Below are 7,315 nucleotides of genomic sequence, written 5' to 3' on the forward strand. Positions count from 1 at the left end.
CTATTTTTTCACATTCAACCAAATGACCTTGAATCCAGATCAATTATCATCCATTCCCATTTTGAAATCATCCCCTACAAAGACAAAATCATTCACTTTCCAGAATTTCCAAGAATCTTGGATCACATTGGCTAAAAACCCTAATTTAGGTCCTCGTCGCACTTTCCTAGTTTAGTCATTGCAATGGTGCAGGTTGCATCAAAGGAAAAAGCTTTGGTTTCACATATTTCTTTCACTGCAAGTGCGGTGACCCTTGAAATGCAGAAAATATTAAATAGAGCTTTGAAGCTTCCACTTCTAGAGGCTTCTATAATGGAAGTTTCTATTCTCTAGTAAGATTCACCAAGGTTTCTAAACTTTAATTTAAACTTCCATCCTTAAAATTTTCCTTGGTCCTTAAATTCCTACAATTGAGGTCTTATCACTTATCCCACGGAGTTTATCCCCTTCTAAAGTGGGTCTTACCCTAGTTTAATGGATCTATGACCTCCTCATTTCTCCTATAATGCATTACCTGCTATTAATACTGGGTTGGTTTTTGAAGACTCCTAGTTATGCCCTCATGTTGCTCATTTGTGTCTAGAGGTCCATAATCCATCCATGTACTTGAAATGAAATTTAAGGCTTGATATTGTGGCAAAGGAAGGACAAGATAGTTGAGAGATATCTACAAGGCTTGTAATCTTCTCCTACTTTTATTAATACAAAAATTACTTGTTTTCCTATACATTATGTCTCATTTATGCATATATAGAACATTGAACCCTTAGCTTCTTGTTTAGAGTTGTTTGTATATGTTATTTGTATGTTTTGGTTCTCTTGCTTGCTTTGGATGATTTGCAGGTTCCAATTTAGCATTTGGAGTTGGAACTAAAGCTTACAAGTGGGGAGAAGAAGAGAGTGTGCATTGGTTCCCAAGTAAGTCTTTCTTCCATATTTAAAACTTCTCTAAGGAAATCATAGTAGTTTTTCCTTAATTGTTTCTAGATCAAGCCACTAAGTCTAGGGATGTTACCTTTGTTTGTACAAGGAATTTATCCATAAAACAACACGTGAAGGTTGTTTTGTCTTGATCCTTTGGTTCCAATTGGATTTGGTTATATCCACTGAAACCATCTAAAAATGAAAAGCATTTCTTCCCTGCTAAAATATCTAGGACTTGATCAATGAAAGGTAGTGGTAAATGATATTTTAAAGTAGATTTATTAAATTCTTTATAATCAATACACACTCTCCACTTTCCATTATTATTAGGAACAATCACTAAAGGTGAGACCCATTAACTATCTGATATTGGATAAATGAAATTCACATTAAGCAATTTTGTAGTTCTCCTTAACAACTTCTCTCATATTAGGATTCATCCTTCTCTGAGGTTGTCTAACTCGTTTGGCATTATTCTGAATGTAAATATAGTGCATACATATATTAGGATATATTCCTTTCATATCATTATATTGACATGCATATGTAGAGGAATGTTTTTGTAGCATCTTAATCAATTGTTTCTTTTGAAATTCTTTAGATTATTATTAATATTTAGTGCTTTTCCTAGAAAAAATTCAACCAAAGAATTTCCAAACTTTTCCATAGAATGTAAAGCTACTTTGGGTTGCCTAGATGATGAATATTCAATATTGCATTTCTCTTGAAAACTTTGATCTTGTTCACAATATGAAGAATAATCGTTATTATTCATCAAGTTTATGAATTCAAACCTCCTCGTCTATTTCTGAAAGAGTAAATACTAGATGAATATCCTCAAAGCATTCATTATCATCATCAATCCAAACTTTACTTTCTACTTCAACTATTGTTTTTACAAGTGGATACAGTTATAATTTCTTAGTAGAAGTACCATCAAAAATTTACATATCACTAGATCTACAACCTATGAATGCATCAATTGTAGCTAGCTAAGGTCTACCAAGGATAAATGGATGGCCTCCTAATTTATTCCTGGGAGTTAAGGTCATAAAATCAACAGGATACTCCCATGAATCTAAAGACACAGATACATCTTCTAATATACCATCAGGTTTAATAACATATCTATCTACTAGTTATAATAGAGTTGGGGTATACTGAAGATTAGGAATCTTTAATTGATCCATATTTTACTTACTCATGATATTAATAGTTGCTCCTAAATCAATCAAAGTTTTTTTAATTTCAATGTCATTTATGTGACTTTTTACAATAGGGCTGCCTGGATCTAAAAATTTCTGAACTATTGGTTTCCCCATCATAATCTCTACAATATTTCCAAATAATTGAATCTTTTTAACATGTTTTCTTTTTCTTCCTCATTTTTTAATGCATGATCCCTTTATTGTCTTTGCAAATATAGGTATTTACTTTATAGATTGAAGTAAATGAGTTTTGATGCAAATATTTTTCAATTCATCTAGCATATCATAATTAGGTAAAATGATTTGCCTTTCTATTTCCTTATCAATTTGAACCCTTTCAAGAAAAGGGGGATTTCTTAAGGAAAACGGAGTTTCCTCTACTATAGGAATTGTAGGAGTTGATTTTATTTGGTTGTCACCTAATTGTTTAGGACCATATATCTTTGGAAAAGTATTTTCTGGATCAAGATGTGCCTCTTGTTTAGGAACTTTATCCTCCTTAAATTCTTGGATGAAAATTGGTGGTGACTTCTTTTGAAAAACCCTCCCTTATCTACGTTGGAAATCATTTAGACATAGAGGGCTTATCATACAAGCTTAAAAGTTTTAACCCTCAACATTATAAATGGGTTGTTGAGGATTTTTATTATTTGGATTCAGAAGTGGTTGAGGAAGTAGTTGATTAGGCTTTTGAGTAAATGGAGTCAATGGAAGAGAAAGTGGTTGATTTGATGATTGGGGTTGGAATTGTGGTTGAGTAGGTTAAGGAGGGTAATATTTGGGTTGGTATTGAGGATATGGTTGTTGGAATTGAGGATACTGAGGATTTATACCATAAGAGTTTTTCCAACCTTGTGCCTAAGATGGGTTTTGAGGTTGGGGTGGCGAAGGTTTCCAAGGCTTCCAAGGCATAGTTGTATTCCAATTTCTTTGTGGTTGTGAATAAGATTGATATTAAGCATTGGAACCTCGTGCCATACCTATTTTCTCAAGATGCCATGGTATTTTAGCAATAAAGAAAAGTGATTCATCTTGACTTGTTCAAGCTTCATCCTGAAATACATCCTTAAGTCTGGGTATTCATGGACACACTTTTGTATCATTATTTTTTTCACATTAGACACATATCTCAACACTATCAAGAGGGCATTCTCGTAGAGCATGATTTTTCCTACACCTGGGATAGAAAATAGATAATGCAACATTATCATAATTTTTCTTGTTTTGTATCTTTAGAGTATCTAATTGTTCACTAATATTTCCAAGGATATATGTTTTAAAGTTGTCAAGCAAATTTCCTAATTCTACTCTACTTACTGTTCCAGATGCAGATTTACTTACCCTTGACATGACTAGATCTCTTGGATTCTTACCATATCTTTCCCAACCTCTTGAAATGTTTTTGCACAACTCACAAATTTAATCAAATGGAAATTGGGAGACATCTCCTTTGCTCATTAAGTTGAGAAGATCAATCCACTCATCCCTTATGTTTTTTAGCAAAATATTTTTTACTGTCTCCTCATCTAAATTGTGCATCTTAGCCCTTTTTATATTGTAGGAAAATATTTCAACCAAATCTTCAAGTTTTTCATCCTCTCTTTGAACCATCTTAAAAGTTTCATCCTTAAGGTTATGGTGCATAAAATAATATTTGTATTTTTCTAGGAATATTATTTACATATCATTCCATATTCTAATAAAATGTGTTCCTAGACCTTTGAACCATCTAAGGGCTCCATATTTTAGAGTGGCTAGAAACAAATTCAATTTTTTAGTATCAAGTAAATAATTATATGACCTTACATAATACTTCAAAATCAAACAGAAATGTCTCGGGATCCTCAATTCTTAAGCCATGAAAATTAGGCAGAATAAAGTTGAGACATTTTTCATGGTAGTTTTGGTATATTCATCGAAGATAGGGAATCCATAATGGTCTTCCACCTTTACCTCTTCCTCCACCAATCCTAATTTCACCATATCCATTGTGTACTTATCCTTCTCCTTCTCCTACCATTATATATTCTTCAAAGCTGATATAAGGTTCAACAATAGGATTATCTACTTCTTCCTCTGGTTCTTCCACTAATGGTACATCATAAAATATTTCCTCTCATTCCTTACTAGTCACTTCCAACTCCTATCCTAAGATTTGTTGACCTGTTGAAGAGAGAAATATGAATCCTTCAATAGGGGATGTTGTTCTTCAACTATAACTTCTATGGATGAAGTTAGTGAATCCCTAGGCTGAATTGCAGACCTATGTACCTCAGGGAGTCTATGTCTACCTGTTATGGATGGAATGTGAGTGTCGGTGGATGGTGTGGCACTATGTGGTCTAGCAGGGGTGGTTGGTGATGTTGGTATTAAACTACGTCCTCTACTTCTACTTACAAATCTACCCTAGAATCATGTTCTCTATACATGCATCCTAAATGATTTTAATATGATTCTAACTATGCATCTAGAAAATGAATGCATCTAATATGATATGGAAATCAAAAATAAAGTCCTATATACACTTCCCCGACAACTGAACCAAAAATGGTGGGTAATTTAATTGATAGTTAAATTGCGTCATTTAAATTTTCAAAACAAGGTTCGTGTACTTGCAAAGTGTATGTGCACTATATATGCTAGGAGTTCTATCCTAGATTATGAAATTAACTTCTAATTTAACAAAATTAAATGCAAGGAAATCTAGACTTTCTCAAGTTCAATTCTCATTAGAGAGACATACATGTTATTTCCATAAGGATTGTTCAATTAAAATGACTTTAAAAGCAAATTAAAAAGAAAGAATTGGAAATGAAAGCTATTTTATTGAATTGGAATAAAAATTATTCTATTGAAAGAATTGAAATTTAATCTATTGCAATGAAAAATAATCTGAGCAGAATTGAAATTTACTCTAAAATCTATTCTATGATCGAATAATTGAAATTTTAATCTATTGAATTGAAATCAAAACTATTATATGAGCGGAATTGAAATTCACTCTAAAAACTATTCAAGTCTATTGTACTCAAATTCAAACTATTCTAAAACTTCAAAATTAAAGAAATGAACTCTACAAGCCTTGATAGATTACTTGTGTGTGTGACCAATCGTGATTATTAAACTCGTTCAAATCTAAAACTAAGCATATCAATATAAAATCAACTAAAGAAGGAAATTTTTTTGTATTTTTAATTTTTGAGCCACTGAAAAAATTGCCTCAATCACACTCGGTATCCTCTGCTCATGCAGGATCCTGACATGACCTGTGTAAAGAGTAGCACATGTCTCTTGCATGACCATCTCCCTAGGTATAGGCTCAGTGATTAACAATATGCCACCCCTGCAGAAGATCACCTCATTTCCCAACCTATGGTTTTCAAATCGCGCACCGACCCTGCTCCTCCACTGGAGAATATCTATCGTGCCCCTGAGGCACTGAATCTCATAGTGTCATCTCAAGAAAATCTCCCAAGTCTTGTTATCCACATTATGGGTCTAGATCGAACACAAGGATCCCCTCAACTACACATAGTGCCAATGAGTGGAAGATGCATGGGTTCTGATCAATATGATCAAGAACCCATGTGGATGATCTTGGCCCGTCTTGTGACCCATATGCTCTCCCAACTTGGGTATGCCCATCCCAATGACATACCTGACACCCTCATCAAGTAATTTCCCTACTAGTATCACTCCTTCAGTCTGTAGTGCAACACCACACACTACTACATAAACCCATGTATCCTTGTGTCTCATGGCATACAACTACACCCAATCGCACATCTTTGTGCACCACCCGACCTTGGTACATGCTATTGCATCATCCCAGATCAACTGGTATCCCTCCTGTATTGATGTGTATGTCACCCTATGAGGTAATACACTAAGATGTGAACCACTCCTCCTACACCACGATGCAACCTTGAACACCATTGTGCACCACAGTACACTTTTGTTCTCCTCCAAATATTGTTGTGCACAGCTGCACACCCCTATACACCCCTAGATATCAAGGTCTAAGACTGATTCCATAGGAAACATCTCGCATCCCATCAGGATCACCATCTCTATTACCACTCTGCTGGTAAGCCCTCCACGATGTGATTTATACCTCCTCATCTGCCTAGATAGACCTAAGCGGCCTAACTCCTCACATGATGATGGGAATGATACTATTGTGCCTAGCCTAGGTAGCCCATGTGTCCCATATGCCAATAAGAGAGAATTGTATCCATGAAATGCCATATCTGATAGCCTATTGATGCCACCTCCTCCTACCATCTCCTGCCAAAGTAGGATAATCACCCTGTGACTCCACACATAGTTAATATTCCAAGATAGCTCATGAAATCCATCTACTCACTTGTCAAGCCATCATGTCACTATTGTTGATTGGGGCTCTGATGGAGATATGAAAATGTGTGTGCTCCTAAGCATTAAATACATCACGTAGCTACTACCATCACCTACCAGCTCTATGATGTGATGGGAAATCCCACTTGGATCCAAAAAACAGTCAGGGCCTCAAGTCCCTCTCATAATTCTTGGCCTCTATTTAATTTTGGTCACAGATGTATCCAACCTCCTAGCCTCACCCATCGGGTGCCAACTCAATACCTCTCACCATCTAATCCTAAAGGAGGGATTAAATGTACAATCCCTTATGGAAGGAACAAGCCCTCCAAGATGATGTTGTGTCATACTTAGCTCATGTCACTCAGTCCTGCTAACCTGGCCATCCCCTCATGTATGTCTAGAAAACTCTGCCTCCCTCAGCCCAATGCGTAAGGGTGGAATAGTAATGATGTAGATCCCATCAATGTGCCTCTGAAGCAAACTTTGCTAAAAACCCAATGTGTGGCCTCTTTTTTGCCCCTCATCAAGGGCTAGCCCAAAGGATTGTTTCACATCATCCTCCATCATGGACTCAACATGAGCCTCCAACTGCTCCTCCATATACAACCCAACATGTAAGACATGCTCACTAGTCAGTTGCAGGTGATTGTCATCCAGAAACTCTGTCATGGACCTGGAGACCTCTGTACCTATTGGCTCCTCAACAATGGTGGAGTTGTCCTCCGACGCCTCATCAACCCACGGTGTGTTGCTATCACCTGAAAAATCGGTCACAACCTCGGATACCTCATCAATGGATACCTCAACAATGGATGACACTTCAT

The sequence above is a fragment of the Pinus tabuliformis genome, chromosome X (genome assembly GCF_031772625.1).
Source record: "Pinus tabuliformis cultivar Carrire ecotype Pingquan chromosome X, CPIR1, whole genome shotgun sequence".
In the NCBI taxonomy this organism is placed as follows: Eukaryota; Viridiplantae; Streptophyta; class Pinopsida; order Pinales; family Pinaceae; genus Pinus; species Pinus tabuliformis.